The sequence below is a fragment of the Gouania willdenowi genome, chromosome 18 (assembly GCF_900634775.1).
Source record: "Gouania willdenowi chromosome 18, fGouWil2.1, whole genome shotgun sequence".
Taxonomy (NCBI): domain Eukaryota; kingdom Metazoa; phylum Chordata; class Actinopteri; order Blenniiformes; family Gobiesocidae; genus Gouania; species Gouania willdenowi.
Window position 1 is genome coordinate 22,796,522 of NC_041061.1, and position 18,557 is coordinate 22,815,078.

Here is an 18,557-nt window from a genome sequence, read left to right on the forward strand (position 1 = left end):
TTTGGGACTTTTTCTCATATTCTGCATTGCAATGGCATAGGCCTCTCGCACGACTTCCTTCCACTTCTCTGCATAGCCAGTCCGTGACTGGTCACCCTCTTTTCTTTGTCTGGGAAACAACAGATCAACAGGTAATATTGGTTTCGGCCAAAGAGCAAAAAAAAAAGGAGAAAATCCGGTTGCTTTATGCACTGTGGAATTGTAAGCATGCACTACTTTGTTGAGGTTGTCCTTCCACCTGGATTTCTGAGACTCCTCAAGTGCCCGCAGCATACCTAGTAGTGTTCGATTAAAGCGCTCTGCTGAATTTCCTTGTGGATGGTATGGGGAGGTGCGTGAGTGGCGAAAACCACTGTAGCTTTGGAGCTTTCGGAAAAAGGTGTTTTCAAACTCCCTTCCCTGATCATGGTGCATCCTGCTTGGAAAACCAAAACGCATGATAAAGTCGTCAAACAGTTTCTTGGCTGCAGTCAATGCAGACTTGTCTTTAGTTGCAAATGCTTGTGCATATTTTGAAAAATGATCAACTATGACAAGTATATATTCCTCTCCCCATTTACACTTGTCTACATGTCAGTAGTCAATGGAAATCATCTCAAACGGGGCAGAAGTCTCAATACTCTGTATAGGTGTTCTGGTTATTCTGTTCGGTTTCTTTTTCTTTATGCATCGGCACTCTTTGGTTACGTAGTGTTCCATGTCCTGTCTCATTTTAGGCCAGAAAAAGCATTTCCTAGCGAGAGCTACCATCCGGTCTGCACCTAAGTGTCCCATTTATTCATGTAACTGTTTGTACACAAGTGCTTTCAGAGACTCTGGGATAACCAATTGTTTTCTGGTTGTTGTTTCTCTTCGGAGGATGCCATCACCATCTACATGCAGCCGGGGCCACTCCTTAAGAAGCTGTCTTACTCTTTCACTTTCAGCAAGTTTGTTTCTGTGTTTCAGGTTGACATTTGTCTTTTTCAAGGCCACAACTCTACTGATGACCGGATCAGAGTTTTGGGCAGTTCTTAAGTCTTCCCTTGGGAACGGCTGGATTGGATCAGAGATGGTGCACCCCTCTGGTAGACCATCGACATTACAAGTGACAGCCGAAATCCAATTTATTTCACCCAGTGAGTCTCCCTTCAGAGCTTTTCCAATGCATTTTATAGCTTCCTCCTGACATTCCTGGGTGCATTCCTGCATTATTTCTTCTATGGGCCTGGGCCTTCGTGACAAGAAGTCTGCATCTCTGTTTGCTGTGCCAGGTCTGTACTTTACTGTATCTCACTAAACTCTAAAATCTGCTAACTCCGCCACCCAACGGTGTCCCGTTGCAATAAGTTTTGCGGACTTCGTGACATATGTCAGTGGATTGTTGTCACTGTATACAGTAAAGTGAGGTGCATGAAACAGGTAATAACGGAAGCGCTCGGTTATGGCCCATTTCAATGCAAGGAATTCTAATTTACCAGAGTGTAACTTGTAATTCTTCTCTGCAGTTGTTAATGTCCTTGAACCATATGCAATCACTCTGAGAACACCATCTTGGCGTTGGTACAATACCGCCCCCAGGCCATCCTCTGAGGCATCCACATGGAGCACAAAGGGTTTTTCCAGGTCTGGATTTGCCATTACTGGTGGATTTGTCAGCTGATCCACAATTTGATTTACTATCTCCTTGTGGAGATCTGTCCACTGAACTGGGTGAGATGGTGACAACTGAGTAGATTTGCGGCTAACCCCCTTTCTCCTTTGGGTGTGTTTCTGGTCTGATTTGGGCTTTGTTAACAGTTCATAAAGAGGTTTTGCTATTCTTGAAAAATCTGGGATATAAGACCTGTAATAGCTAAGAAATCCCATCAATTTTCTCACCTCCCGCACTGTAGCTGGTATTACAGCCACTCGAACTGCTTTTCCTTTTGTCAATGATGACAACTTGGACTTTCTTTCCATTTCAAGACTGTATGCTGCGGTTACCCTCTCCAGGAGGACTTCATCTGTCACTCTGGATTTTTGGAGGTGTGGCTTTATGTCGGTTCCAATCGTGTCATCGAGGAGGCCCGTCAATACTGTTTGGAGAAACTGATTTTGTATCAGCTCTGCACTGTACTTCAAACCAGACTCAACTCCTGTGAGGCAAATACAATCTGTTGTCTCAGGTCCATAGCTTGCATTAAAAACTGCATGGGCGTTTCCTCGGGTTCCTTAACTGCACGAGTGAGGGTGTGGAACAACTCTGTAGCATCCTTTTCAATGTAATGAGTCCTCAATATTTGCCTCAGGGATTGTATTGTCAAATCAACTCTGCTCTCAAGGTAGCTCTTTAGTTTAGTTCCTGGAGCTATAGCTTGAATGACTGCTTCTACAACTTCTCCCTCATCATAGCCTTTCTGAAGTGCTCTTTGAATTTTTCTTTCTAAACTTGAGTAGGTTAATTTATCCTTTTGGTTTTATTCTCCAATTTGTCCGATTATTTTGAAATCTCTCCTGTACAATGGATGGACAAAAGAGACATTTTGGCCAACTGCTGGAGCTGTGTTTGGGGTGAAAACACCATCGCCTTGATTGTTTATGGAACAGGGTGTAGTTCCGCTTTGGCCCCCTTGATGGTGCTCTTTTCCTCCTTTTGAAAATTCAGGCCCCACGCCATCAGCAGACTCCTCTTTAAGCTCATCAATAACGTCATTTAGCTGAAGTAAAAGTGACATTCCCTGATCCTCTCTTGAAATAACATCTTCATCCTCAATATAATCAAGGATTTGCCTCCTTATTTTGCGGGGTATGTGTTTGTCACTCACATTCACTTCAAGGCCCAGTGCTGTACAGACATCATTCAATTTCCGTGCTGTTAATGTCAATAACTTTTCCTCTATCACTGCCAAAGTACTCTCCCAGTCAGATGACATCTCTTGAGCTTTCGACATGATGAAAAACGTTTACCTTCACCGCACTGTGACGTCTGTATGATTAGCAGCTCAGTCCGGTTAGCGGCTAACTGTTAGCAGCTAACAACAACTCCACTTTCTTGTCTTCCTTGACGGTCGACTTTCTTGCAACGTAGTGAACACTAAGACCGGGCGGAAACACAAGTTTTTATGTTGCGCCCTTGGAATGACCACTCCTGATCATTGGTTTGGCAGCCTTCTTTATTTTTCCTCTGTTGGAGTTCACAATACAAGAGTAGCACCGTCCGTTGAACACATTTTTTTTTCTACCCTTCTTCTTCGCTTCTTTTTCCTACAATGACGTCACTTCCTCTTAACGGCCAGTCAGAAAATAAATAATAATTGTTATTAAAAATCAAAATAGCATGAAAATGACATTAGTGACATTTAAACTATAAGATTAAGGAACATGTAATAAAGAAAATAAAATAGAAATATATATTCAGGTTGCAAGACTTCCAGTGGGATCATAGAGAACAGATAGTTTATTTTAGATAAAATTTTCATTTTAACTGAGGCTATTCTGCCAAGGAGTGAGATGGGGAAATTGTTCCATCTCCGCAGATCTTCTGTGACTTTATCCAACAGCGGATCTAGGTTCAGTTTAATTAATTCATTTAGGTTTGGTGATATATTTAAGCCTAGATATTTAATTATATTTGTGGGGGAGGGGTATTGTGGGTTTTGGCTTGCCGGGTTCCATGAATTTTTTGTTAATGGAAGGATTGATGATTTTGACCAGTTAATTGAATAGTCTGATAATTTAGAGAAGCTGTTTATTAGTTTAAGTACTTCTAATGAGGATTAGAGTTCTTCCAAATAGAGTAAAATATCATCCACATAAAGATTAATTTTGTGTTCTGAAATGGATGAGTGGATTCCTTTAATAACAGTTTTCTGACAAACAGCTGCTGCAAGAGGTTCAACAAATATTGCAAAAAGCAAAGGTGAGAGTGGGCAACCTTGTCTGGTTCCCCTCTGCAGTGTGAAGCTTTGGGATGTTATTTTGTTTGTGGTTACTGAGGCCTTAGGTTTAAAGTATAGGGTGGAGATCCATTATATGAATGATTCTCCAAAGCCAAATTTGCCAAGGACAGCAAGGAGGAATGACCAGTTGACTCTATCGAATGATTTTTCTGCGTCGAGTGACAAGATTGTTGTTTTCTTTTTAGAGTTCTGTGACATATTGATCAAATTAAACAGTCTTCTAACACTGTCTGTGGAGTGTCTATTTTTAATAAATCATGTCTGGTCTTGGTCTATAATTGACTGTACGACTTTCTCTAACCTGGCAGTGAGTGCTTTGGAAATAATTTTTATGTCTGTGTTATTAAGTGAGATGGGACGGTAGTTTGAGGGTAACATGGGGTTTTTGTCTGGTTTAAGTGATAATTTAAAGTTTGCTGTATTCATGTGGCCTCCTAAGTAACCTTTATTTTTAATCTCTGTTACTACTCTGAAAAAGAGCGGAGCCAGCATTGACCAGAAATGTTTTAGGAATTCAGCAGGGAACTCATCTGGACCGGGTGTTTTGCATGTTGACATGCTATCCAAAGCATTTTGTAGTTCCTGTAAGGTTAATGGTGAGTCTAAGGTGGTTTTCTGATCTATGGTGAGCTGTGGTAGGTTTAAGTTATTGAGGAAGGTTTTAATATCTTCAGGGTCAGGGTTTAAGTTTGATGAGTAAAGGTTTTGATAATAATCATGAAAAAACTAATTAATGTCCTGAGGTAAGTTTAAAGTTTGACCTCAATTATCAGAAATTGCCGCTATGAAATAGTTTTCTTTGTTGTGTTTAAGCTGATTTGCTAAATATTTGCCTGATTTATTATTGTAGTCAAAGTTTTTGTACCGTAATTGCTGCAAAATAAAATCAGCGTTTTTAGATAAAATGATGTCCAGAAAAATTGAAAAACGGCAATGAATGAACCGCTGTTAAGGCTCATACATAGTTTGTAGTATGTAGGAAGCTGAGGATGCGGCCACCTTTTTAAGGAAACGCACTTTAAGTACAGGTGAACGATTGTGGGACCCATGCAGCATTCCTGAAAACTTGTGGTCATCAGATGTGCGCTCCTGGCCCGATGTTCAATTGCCAGATATTTATACAAAACTGATAGAAAACCCATTGTATGAAAGAAAGAAAAACTAAAGGCATTATGTCTCCAGATGTTTATAACTGTCATGAACGGGCAGGCAGGATGGATGCTGTACTCCCGTTAACGAAGGTTTCCATGTATTTCTGTGTATTCTGTATCAGTTTCAACTAATGACTTTCCATCTCTACATTAAGTCTCCTCCTCACTGTCCCAAATCTGCAGATCAGCCCAATTAAAGCTTTTTATGGTAACTTTTTACTGGATCTAGACTGAGATAGCACTATCCGCTCCTGTGCACCATCGCTTCAGCAGTCCTCTGGTTTTTTTGCACTGAGCCTGTGCACGCATGCACCTAATTTAGTATGCATACGTCATACAAAACAGGTCTATATAACACCTGTATAAATCTGCATGATGGATGATGTTAGTCATGGAGGGCCCGCCTTCTCCAGCTCCCCTGAGCCGTGGAAGGAGCTCGGCTCCTTTATGTCCTATTTGGGCCCCTCTGGGGCCCGGGCCGGGGGCGTGCCGCCCTCCCAGCCCCTCCATAGCTCTGCCCTTGATCTGACATGTTTGTGACCCAATGCGACGCAGTGGTCGGACAAAACAATGGACTATCGTCTTAAATTAACAACTCATGTAAGGTGAGGAGGAGAAGGAAGACTGTTAATGATTAACTGCTGCTGCTACTGTGATAAACACATGCTCAAGTAGTGTGCGTGTGTTTACGCCTACTCATGCATAGGCAGCCTGTTTTTGGGAGCGCTCTGAAAGTGACTTTTCAAAAGGCTACAACTGCAGAAAATAGCTAAGTTTGGGAAAATAAACCTCAATATTATGTTGTTGGGGTTTTTAGAACAAATGGAGATGGGTGAAAAATTGCAAAATACTGGATTTTTAAAGGTTTAGATGCATGATTAGCATACTTCTGACTGAATCTTGTATTTGTGTTTTAGTGGTCAAGTGATGTGGTGTGTTTGGTAATTTTTGGACTTCCAATTCCAAAAAATCAATCAACAACACTATGTCATACACGGACACTTGTTTTGGAGTTGTCAGGGCAAAAATTGTTAGTTATGTTTATTTACATAATTACTCATAGACCTTATTCTTTTTAAGGCTTTAAGTTGAGACTTTTCATTTCTGCTGTCTCATGTTTTCTGTTCTCTTCTCGAGGTCAGCTTCCCAAAACACATCTTATCCCTCAGACACAGAGGCATGACACACTCACATGCCTACACACACTCACATAGTCACACATACACACCCAATACACATCCATTCACACACACAAACACCATACACGCACACACCTCCAACACTCACAACAATCAGGAGATACCAGAGAACTGGTTGTTTTGACCTAAAGAAGAAACTGTCTCTTTTCACCCTCTTCTTTCACCTCCTCTGTCCTCTTTATCTCCTGGGGGGAGGAGGGAGGGGGACTGAGGGGGAATATACGTGATGAGTTAGAACTGTGCCACTCGATCATCGGACGTCCGCCCGGGGCGGTCACTAATTTTGTCCATCTTTGTACACCTTTTTATTTAGTTTTATAATAAACCTTTTTTATAAAATCATCAATGCCTCGCCTGGACTCCATCACTCAACCAGAGCAATAAATCATGTCTCCAAACGAGGTCAACCGCAAATTTGCCTTGACAGAGTTTAGTTACTCTTTAAAGTAACTTTGGTCCTTTGTTGTCATACATTAAGTCAGACTTCTTCAATCCCCTGCATGTACATTGTGCTTCCACATTCATTAAAGTGTCTATTTTTCCACAGGGTGGTCTTACTCCACATACCTACAGTACCACTATGTTGCTGATCAAAAGACTTGGACTGAAGCTCAGACCTACTGCAGGCAGACTTATGCAGACCTGGCCACAATTGGAAACAAAGAGCAGAACGACCAGCTTCTAGACACCATTACATCAGCTGGTCAGAGCTCAGAGGTCTGGATGGGTCTGTACAGCACAATCGACTGGAGATGGTCAGATGGATTCTCAGGAGTCGGTGCTAACTATAGTAACTGGAAACGTGGTCAACCTAACTTTTATTCAGCTCATGAGTTTTGTGTTTTAGCAACATCTCTATGGCTTGACGTGCTTTGTTCAGCTAAGCGGCGTTTTGTTTGTTACAATGGTGAGAATATAAAAAATCAAATCTTCATTTCTATAAAATATAATCATAGTGTAAGAATACTCCTCTCTAAAACCCTAATGATTGTCTCAACAGGGTCACAGTTGGATCCCAATTTTTTTTTTGTGAATTCTTATGAAACTTGGAAAGTTGCACAGAAATACTGTCGAGAAAATTATGTGGACCTGGTGACTGTGACAAATATCAAAGTGGTGGAAAAGATTAACAGTGAGACAGAGGGCTCAAAGGTATGGATTGGGCTACACAGAGCTCCAAACTTTTTCTGGTCTGATGGAAGCAACTTCACCTTCAGCAACTGGGACAGTATTGCTAATGAGCTCAACTCCATGAAAGTTATCTGTGCTGTGACCTCATCAACCAAGGGGGGAAAATGGAAGTTTTTATCCTGTGAAGAAAAACTGCCATTTGTCTGCTACAGTATACCTCATGGTTAGTGGGATAATGATAATCATAAAATGAAACTGAGAAAGTGTTTTATAAATTAGGCAAATACTGCCTAGCATTTTTTATCCTAATCCAAAACACTACTAGTGAAAAGGAGGAACTATTATTGGGAAGATGTTGGACAATCTAGACGTGGATATAAAAGAGGAAATGGTGTCTAAACACAAGTCCTTTTATTAATAAAACCGAAACGAATCAATTTACAAAGCAAACATAAGGAAAAGTAGAAACCAAAGCTACCTAAATAACTGACTAATTGACATTGATGACAATCCAATCACAATGCAGTAAACATGCCGAGTGCAAACACTTCTTTAATTGGTGAGGGAAGACAATCAGTACACACGGCCCACCTGGGTGGAAACACAAGGGACTAAACACAAACACAGTCTACTTAACAAAACAGGGTGTGTGGAAACACACAGACATGAACCACACACACAAACAACCAACTAAATACCAAAAAAATAACTGAAAACTAAATAAAACCAGGCTCACTGACAAAATGGAAACTCATAGAAAATAGAACCTAATCAGGGTTTGAACCTAAAATCTTCCAGACACAGATTGTGCCACTTATAAAACTAGATATAAATAATTGCAAAACAAACACAGAAGATAGGTGTACAACTGATACAACTATTTACTTCTTGTACGATACAACTAAAGTTTTAATCATAGTTTTTGTCGACTACATTTTTAAAAATGACAATGGTAAATGGACTTGATTAATATAGCGCTTTATCACCACTCTGGAGTAGTCTCAAAGCGCTTCACAATATCAGGGAATTCACCCATTCACACACCAAAAGGACTGAGCTGCCATGCAAGGCACTAGATGACCACTGGGAGCAACTTAGGGTTCAGTTCTTGCCCAAGGACACTTTGTGAGACTGGAATCGAACCTTCAACCTCTCAATCAGAAGCCAACCCCTCTACTACCTGAGCCCCGGTCACCCAAATGTCAAAAGCTAGACTATGGCTAACTAAAATAAATACATGTGAACAAAAACTACATAAAAATGGATCAATATTTTTGTTAGTTTATAAAAATGTAACTATAATTTCATCACATGGAACGAAATCCAATCAGAACTCATGTGATTATATGATTTTACGCATTGATCACATCAAATACGTCATTGAATTTAAAAACATTAAATCAGGTTGATCAATGACAACTGAAACTTGAAAAAATGTATAAACTCCTAAGCTTTATATTTAGGTCTATTATTTCTGTAACAGATTTATTCGACTAAAATCTTAATATCATTTATTGACTAAAACTATATCTAAAATAATCCTGATAACTTCATTTGACTGAAACTATGCTGCATTTTAGCCCAAAGACTATAAATAAAACTAAATAAAACATTTGCTGTCATAATTAACACTGATTGTAACCTTGCATATTGGATGATATTGATTGTACCCACTGTTATTACTTATTTTGTAGTGAGGATTATTAGAAAAGACTTGATCATGTGATATTACTCTAACAGAAAACATTAATCAGCAACAGGTCTGAGAAAAAACTGGCCCATTCATTATTAACCAATGGATTATGGAGATGTCAACCTTTAAATTTAGAATGCTCTACAACTGAATACAAATAATAATAATAACAATAAAAAGATTTTAAAAAACTCAATAAATCCAATAAAAACTATATATCATGTTAGAAATTTTAGATGCAGGCCAATATATTCCGATTTGTTTGTATTTTCAAAATAAATGTTGTTAAAATACAGCATTACAATTAATGGCATTACTACGAACACTAATTAAAGCTTTTTCTTTTTTCTGATGAGCAGCATATCGACTGCAGCTTAAGATAACTTCTGGGAATTCTGCCTTGGACCTCAATGACCCAGCAGTGAAAAAGGACCTCCTCAAAAAGGTGAATCCCAAACTTTCAAAGGCTAATTTTAAGGTTTTTTATAATAACACAAGGCTTGAATCAGACAGATCATGTCTTCATGTGAGGGCTGGCAAAGGTGACCATTATAGCTTAATGACACCAATCTGAAATGTATACACCTGCTATAAAGGCAAACTACAAGGTGACCCTAGGTCAGGGTTGGCAATATGTGGCTCTGGAGCCATGAATAGACGCCTCATTGGCTGTGGAGGGACATGCTGAAAGTGCTGCCATCTTGGTGCATGTACATCTACAGGGGTATTGGTAAGAGGTGGAGAATTATTCACTGAATCTTCCAAACTTTTTTATTTATTAAAAATATCACACATGTACAATAGCTAGTACACAGGATGCTTAAATATTTTGAAAATGCTGGTTTTATTATCTTAGTACAAATTTGACTTACAATCTTGTGGATGTTTAAATGAACCCAACATACAAACCACATTCTGTGGAATCACTTTTCACAGGTAATGTTTACGTACAGGTAATCAAACTATGATTCTGAATCAACGCCATGTTTCAATTTAAAACTAAACTGAAGGCAAAGGTATTAATTGAAAACAGCTATTGACAAATGTTGCTGGGGGTGGGGTACTGCAAAGTAACCCCTTAGCCCTTCAGCTGGCTGCTCCGAGAGGTGACAAAAATGTTTAATCTTTGAAGAAGAACATTCAAACAGCCATAACTTCTTCAAATATTAATAGATTTCTATGTGTGTGACATCAATGGAAAGCTTAGAAACCACACTTTCAGAATCTGTAAATAACTCAAAATTATTTCTGACAATTAGTATGATTTATATGTGTCTTTTACATTTAAAGTCATTCAAAATGCCCCATAGGACAATTAGTTTATATTTTACTATCAATTTTAGAAAGAGATTGTTCTAAGGGTATATGATTTTTTTTCAATGGCTACGTTTACATGAGAGTTTTAATTCCCTTTTAATTCAGAATAAAAATGTAATCCTCTTTAAAAAGAATAATAATTCCCTTGTAAACACCTAATTCCTAATTAAAAAGGCCAATCCGAAGTAGGCGGTTGGTTTGTTCTGATTTTAATTCCGAATTAAATAATTCCTCGATCTTGTATACGTTTGTTCCGCTTTAAATAACTACTGGTCGTTCTGCCATGCTCATCCTGTCACGATGATGTGCTGACGACGCCCGAAGCAAGCGTTGGACTTGAGCCGAGATTATTTAAGAGCCTTAGAAAATATGGATATACTGAAAAAAGTGGATGGACGGACATATTACACACACAGACACACACACACACACACACACACACACACAGAAAAATACACAGGCTTTATTGGGTGGCATGAAGCACTGCATCAGGCCACATAGCTTCACAAATGTTGTGCTGGTCATTGAAAGTTCTCCTTCTACTCAAAATCCTGTAGAGTGGAGGTAGAGCAGCCATTGCACAAACTCCTGGCTTTGATTGGCTACAGTATGGTCTTCTGCCTCTATTCTCTGGTACTCTATCTCACTTCTCCTGCTCAGCTGACGAAAGTAAAACAGTGTGTTATTGTCAAGCTGTTGCTTCAAAACAGTCAAAATAAAAGTGAAAATAGTAGCTATTAAGTGGTCTTTCTTTGTTGTAGCCGAAAAGAAAGGGTTTGTTTTTATTTTTTTCCGGTAGACGTGAATACGTTATGTTCGCCCCCTGTCCAATCAGAAGCCTTCCCAAACCACAGGCCTGAAGCAGAATTGAATGAAGGCGATTAAACATGTTTTCCATGTAAACCTCAATTTGGAATTACTATCTCCATGTAAACACGAAGCAGAACACTTTAATTCTGTATTATTTATTTCTGAATAAATGATTCAGAATTAAAAAAAGCACCATGTAACCGTGGCCATTGTTTAAAAAAGCCACCTTCAGCGTTTCAATCGTTTCGATCGTGTGTAAAGTTCAGAAATCGCCCAATGCAGGGGCCTGAACAGACCATTAGAAGTGCTGAGTAAGGAGATGAGTCTGCAGAAAAAGGTATTAGGCCAGCCAATGAAATAACAGAAGAGGTGTCAAGTTCAAGGCACTTTAAAAGTGTGGGGTTTTCAGCTGTTATAGTCTCAGTGTTTTATAATCTGATCTTTTGGCTCTTGCTAATATTTTCATGTAACTCACAACTGGAAAACTCTCCTCACATTTTGTACATGCATTGTCATTGTTTGTGTTTTAGGGGGATTGGTTTTGGGGTAGTGCAAGATTGGACAAATATCATTATAAAGTTCTTTTAGAGTCTGAGTCGTAGCTCGTAAATCTTTCCATAAAAACCTAGAAGTTTAAATCATGTTCATCCAGAGTCATTCAGTGATTTTGTGTCTAAAGTTGTTAGAAAATACAGAGCAGAAATCATTCTGAATGACTGAAGGAGGCAGAAAAAGGCTGACAGACCTCAGGAAATGAGCAACAAACTAATGTTCTTAACTCAACTCTAAAGGAAAACATTTGAACCCTAAAGTTGTGTGTGAAATGATTTTGAATTGTGTAACAATCTCAGACAAACTGTTTTCCAGCTTGAAGAAAGACTGAAGTCGAAAGTAGAGAGAAAAGTCACCCTGAAGTGGAGAAACCCACAAGATGGGAAGGTCTTCAAAAAGCTTCATACAGTTGTGGACAGTAATGATCCTGAAGACTGTAATGGAGATTATGTTTAAGTGCTGTAGTCATACATTAGGTTGAAACTTCAACAACAAATACTGGACTTTCTATTCAACTACATCAAGGCTGTAGGGAAACTAAGTACTGATACTATAAGTAGATGTTCTAGTACTTCATTCTGCAATATTTGTTCTTTATAAATAGTTGATCACAGATAGACTTTGACGCATTTTACTTTGTTATCTAACAGTGTGGAAAAAGAAACCACAAAGATTTTCCTTAAAGCTGCTGCTGGCTCTCCTTATCAGGTCTTTTAACACAGATAAAGACATAAAGTATGTAAATATAACTGTGTTTCCATTACAGATTTTCGCAAAATAAAAGCAATATTTCTAAATGTCATCAAATTATAATTGTGCTTTGAACGCGTTTCCATTCAACGTTGTTTTGGGCTGGAGCCTCGTAGCTCCCGTGAAATCTCATCCCGCGAGACTTCGCTGCAGAAAGTCAGACTCTCCAAACCTCTTTATAACACTCTGTATTCCTTTGTTGTTTCACGTCTAATGTTGCAGTAATCATTTTAAAGTATAATGCTAAAAACTGTCCCGGTCTCCTCTGCTGTCCACACGTACCGCATCATGTTTTCTCAGAGAGCAGTGGTCATGTGACCGAGTACGTCACGTGTAATTGCAGAAAAAGTGGCACTTTTGTGACACATTTTAATATTTAAATGTTTGAAATTCCTCCTCATGAAAGCGTCAAAACTTTTGAGCGATTTTTGAGTGTTTTTTCGAAAGTCAGGTGTTTCCATTTCAATTGTGCTATTTAGATTTTCTGCATTACCAAAGATAATGCTTGTGACTTCAGGGAAACAAAGTGGAAAGATTTAATGACAGATTCCATCAAGGATAGCCTAAACTTGACACAGAGCAACTTTGCTGCATCTTCAATAATATTCTACGATACAAAGTTAGACTGAAGTTTAAAGTTACATTTCTTATATTTAAGAAGCGTTTTGACTTAATTTTTACTGTGATATCTTGTGTTTTTAGCCAAACTGTGATTCGCTTGATGTTATTTTTGTTCCAGTTTGTTTATGGTGTGATATGACGTCACTCCTCAAGATTTTGGCACAACTTTTAATCCGTGAAAAAAAACAGAAATGTAAGGGGAATTGCTTTGTTAGTGTGTTTGGGGTCACACTGGCATCAGTAGAGGACGAGAACAACTTTTGAATGAAATACAGGTTCAGTTTTTAAAATGCTAGGAATCGTCGCCAGCAGCTTTAAGTTCAATCTAACAACTTTTATTTCAGTGCAGAATACATTTGTCTGTCATATTTTGTCATTTAAACTTTATTATGTCACACCAGTTTGTGTGTCTGTAGGAAGAACTGATTAAAAAATAATAATAATTAAAATAGGCTTTACAATGTCCAGCTCTTAGTTGTGCTGTGCCTTTCTTTCTGTTTGTCTTGCAACAGCTTAGAAAAAGGTGTAACACCCTTAGCACTGCTCTCAATGACTGTTTTACTCGTATAAACTATCCTGAATGTAAGAAATAAAATGCCTGAAAATGTGTCTAATAATATGTAAATAAAATAACTCACATGACCATCACTATGTTTGTTGTCCAATAATGTCTGTCCTAAACAAACCACAAAGATAAACACCAGATTTCTACTGGATGTGTAACAACAGAACATCTTCCATGCTCCGCTGTCCATTAGTTATGGTGGACATATTAGAGTAATGCATTACTAAGTAACTAAGTTACTGGCATCTGTGCCTCTCAACTATCAAAACACAAACACGAATATTCCATCTCCAGGGCTCTCAAGTTTTGAATTCACTTCACTTCAGAGACTTTGGCTACAGCGGTGGTTAGGGTACAATCTGATAAAAGACACATACATTTGTCCAAAAAAAATTTAGCATTCAACATTTCTTACTGCAGGGGTGCTTATCAAGTGCATGTGTTTATGGTTAGTGTTGTTCAATGTAGGTGTTAGTGGCAGGTTTTGAGGCCTTCAGCACAGGGGAAATTACGTCATTGCCTACTTTGATTAATTGTCCATTTGCATGTAAGTGTAATAGATGCTGCAGGGGAAGAAGAACCTCACACAAAAAGTTAGTAAAAAACACCTTCAATATGTTTAAAACTACAAATGCTTAACTTCACTAATCAATCAATCTTTATTCATATAGCGCCAATTCACACACCAAATTTGTTTAAATCACTTCCTAATATTTATACAATCCAGAGTGAAACATTCCACTGAACATATAAAAATGAAAATTATCTTACTCGCCCTTATGTGTGTTTCCGGTTAGTAGTCAATCATCTGGGTCTCTTTGGGAAGAAAGTTATGATCTGAAAAGATCTAAACGTGGCAAAGACAGAACAGTTATTTTTAAAGCTAACTACTGTAGTTAAAGGCTTACAAAATGACTGATGCAGCTTTTGAGGAAAGCTATTGTAAACTAGAACTTTCTTCTGGATCTGTAGGTTCAGCAACACCTTGGAGTTATCTTGCAGTTAAAGGACTTTTTTAACTTGAAGATCAGACTTTTTTTTTGAAAACTTATGAATGTTAATGAATAACCTCCCCCCCCCAAAAAAAAAAAAAAAAGAAACGGGGCCTGAATTATGCGCACAACACTATCCACGCAAAGTTTGTGATTTATAAAAATAATCATAGCATGAGAATGTGTGCACCGGTGCGGTAACACGGACCCTGGCGCACGGACATTTTGGAGAAGTGGGAAAATGATGTCACTTTTGAGGTGGTGAATTAAAGCCAAATTCGTCTCATATATACAATAATGCATGAAAGTTCTGCATGCACGGGTGTTTGTGGAGCAAATCTCTCCCTGATGTAATGTCTGTTTGACCTGAAACTTTGTCAACGGCTTCCAAATACCACGAGTTTGTGCATCCGTTATTTTAGAGTAATTTGAGCACGCTACTTCCGTTTCCGGGTCACCGGTCACTGTGTTGCAGTTAGTTTGGGTTTAAAAAAGATCAATTTTAAAAATGAATACAAATATTAAAAACTTTTTTGTTCTGCTAAAAGTTATTTAAGGTAATAATTCACGGTTATTTAAAATGATTCCCGTGATCACAAACTTCCTTTAAATCATGGGTCACGGAGTCCACCTCCTCTGTCTCCATCACTGTGCGCAGTGACACCATATCACAAACTATCTGGTTCTTCAGACAGAGGAATGTAACTTTTTTGTGAATGGATGGGTCCAGAACACAGCTCCACGATGATTATCGTTTGTTCTGCGCAAAGGTGAGTGTTTCATCTTATATTATTCTGTGTGTTGAGATGATAGCAGCTACAATGTATATGTACACAAACACACACGACTAATGCACGTGCGTGTGTGTGAGAGAGTGCCGGAATGCACATGCAGAACACACACAGAGCCGTTTAGAGAGAGAGTTGTGACTTTAGTGTTGCAAAATGTTTATTTGTCGTGGTATTCAACAACCTGTGATGGATTATGTTGAATGGAGGAGATTGGGAGAGTCCCACACGACAAAGGAGCGAGCACGCGCACACGCACACACACACACACACACACACACACACACACACACACCTCAAAAGTCACCCTCACCACACATAAGGTATTTATAATAAAAATATACCAAATGAGTAAAATACAACAAAAAACTAAACAATAGTTCACAAAACAACAACAGAAAAGGCCAAAAATATATCAAAAGGTTCCAAAAACACACAAAATGACTCCAAAAAACATGCACTACAGAAAAATATACCAAACAACAACAAAAACATGAAAATGACTCAAAATGCACCGGGCGCCGTGGGCGCGATTCCGGGGCGGGGGTGCCCCGGGGGCGGATCCTTGGGCTACGTGTCCGGGGAGGTGCTCTCCGGCCATCTGCCCGGGGACCGGCCGCGGCTCGTGGCGGCGCTGCGCAGCCTTGGGCGGGGCGGGGCTGGTGGCCTCGGGCCCGCTGTTGTTCGGGGTGTGCTGGCGTCGGCGGGGTGTCTCGTGCCGGTGCGTGGGTCGTCGGGGATTGCCTCCGTGGGGGGGGGGGGCTCTATTGGCGCCGTTGGTGTGGGGGGGCGGTTCCGGGCTGGGGGTGCTTCGGTACTCTGGCTTGCCGGTCCGTGGCTGGCGGGATGGCCCTGCTTGGCGGTGGATGGCGTCCATCTCGTCGGGGGGGCCGGGGCCGCCTCCCGGTGGAGAGTGTTGTATCGTGGCGCCGGGTGGGCCTGTGCTGGCCCTGGTGCGGGCATGGGCCTCCCCCCTGCTCGGCCGCTCCCCTTGGTGGCGGGGTGGCGTTGCTCCGGGCCGGCGGGCGGCGGGGGTCGCCCCCTGGGGCGCCGGGGGATGGGGTTGGTGCCTGGCTGTGCCCGGGGGTGGGGGGTGTCGCCGTGCTCCGCAGGGCCGGCGCGGTCTGGGGGGTGCCGGGGGGGGGGGGTCTCCGACTGTGCTGTTCCGGGGCCCGCAGTGCCACTTGGCCGTCTGCGCCATCTACCCTCTCGCGTGGCCCGCCACGCGGACGGGCCCGGCTCACACTGGACAGGCCTCCTACATGTTCACTTCACCCCACTCCCAGCTGGTCTGGCTCACTCACAAAATGCACCACACACCGATACCCAACCCTTGGGGGGCTGGATGGTGGGGCTGGGGGTGGAGGGGGCTGCCACCTGTGTTACTATGTAGTGGCGTGGGGGCGGCCCTCCCACCTCTAGTTGCCCTACTAATCCCTCCAATTTTAATCGCATCTCAACATGCCACCCCCCGGAGGGTGTATCATCATTTACACCCTCCGGCCTATTACACCACATACACATAAATCCACAGAAGCTGGAGGGGGAGCACCGCTCCCCTCCATCCCCCTTCTTTTAATTACACCCTATACATTCACCAAACACACACATTCACACAGGGGATCGGGAAGTGCCTCTCCATTGGGGAATGGAGAGGCACCATAACAGGGTGGTGGGTTGGTACACATATTTGGGCCTCTCCGGTGGGGGCCTGGCCCCTCTGTTGGTGGCTGGGCCACTGCATAGAGTAAAAGTACATCAAGATGGTGCGGTCGGGCGTGGCGGTGGGTCTCGGGGGGGCTTTGCCGGGGTCTCTCCTTGCGGGGTCTTTCCGGGCTGTGTCGGCCGTGTGGGGCGCGGGGGTGCCTCTCCCCCTTGGGTGTGGCTTGGTGCTTGCTTTGTCTCCTGGTGGCCTTGGGGGCGGGCCCCGCGGTGTGCGGGCCCGGGGCGGCCTGCCTCGCCGGTTTGGGGGGTGGGTGTGCTGGGGGGGTGCTGGTGTCCTCACCGGGGTTGGGGCAGGGTTGTTTGGCGCCTCGGGATGATGCTGTTTACTGGGGGGGGCGGCGTTAGCTGTTCCGGTGGTTGAGGTTGCTTTCGGCCGCCTGGTGGGTATGTCCTGCCATCTGCGGACTGGTGGGTGGGTCCGGGGCATCTTTGGCTGGGGGCTGCTGTCCCGCGCTGGATGTGTGCCGTTGGGGTGCCTCCGTCCCCGCGGTGGGGGTTGCCGGTTGCTCGCGGGCCGGCGGGGGGCGCTGCCCCGTGGCTTGCTCTGTCCAGGGGGCGGCGGGCCCTGGGCTGCTGGCCTTGTGCCGTCTGGGGCTGTGCGGTCCTGCTGGGCTGTGGCCGGGACCTGGGCTGGGGTGGGGGGCGCGTCCCGGGGGGCTTCGGCCCGGGGGCTTGCCCTTGGGGGGTCCTGGTCCCTGGGGTTGCTCCTGGGGCCCGGGGTGCTTGACCGGCTGGCCGGGCCGGTCCTGGCGGGGGTCTTCTGGGGCGGGTGGTGCGTGCCGCGCCCTTGCATACCTTCTGGTGCGGCCCCTGCTTGGGCAATCCCCCGTGAGGCAGGGTGTCGGGGCCAGATTAGGGGGCCACATCCCGGCGGGGCGGTCTGGCTTGGCCTCTGGAGGGGGCCCTGGCTTTAAAGAACTGAAGCTCGTGGCGCGGGCGGCATCAGCATCTGGGGCGCCCGGGGGGGCTAGGTTGGGGTGCCTGGGGACCGGCGGGGGGACCCCCAGCGGCCCCCTGGTGCCTTATGCGGCTTGGGGTGTGGTCGTTCGCCCTGGGCGGGCTGCTCCTGGTGCTGCATCCATTCCGGGTCCTCCTGGCCTGGGGTCGGGTCCCTGCTGGCTCTGGGCTCACCGGCGGGTGCCCGCCGGCTGCCCGTTCGGCGTGGCTCTGGTCGTCTGCTGGGCGTGGGCTTTGGCTCCTCCGCTGGGGTCTCGGGCGGGGGGCTCTCTGGGCCCTCCCCTCAGGGGGCTGGGCGCGGGGGTGTGGGTGGTGGTGGGGGGGTGGGGGGCTGGGGGGGCCTGGGGGTTGGGGGTTGGGGGTTGGAGTCGGTGGTGTGGTGCGCT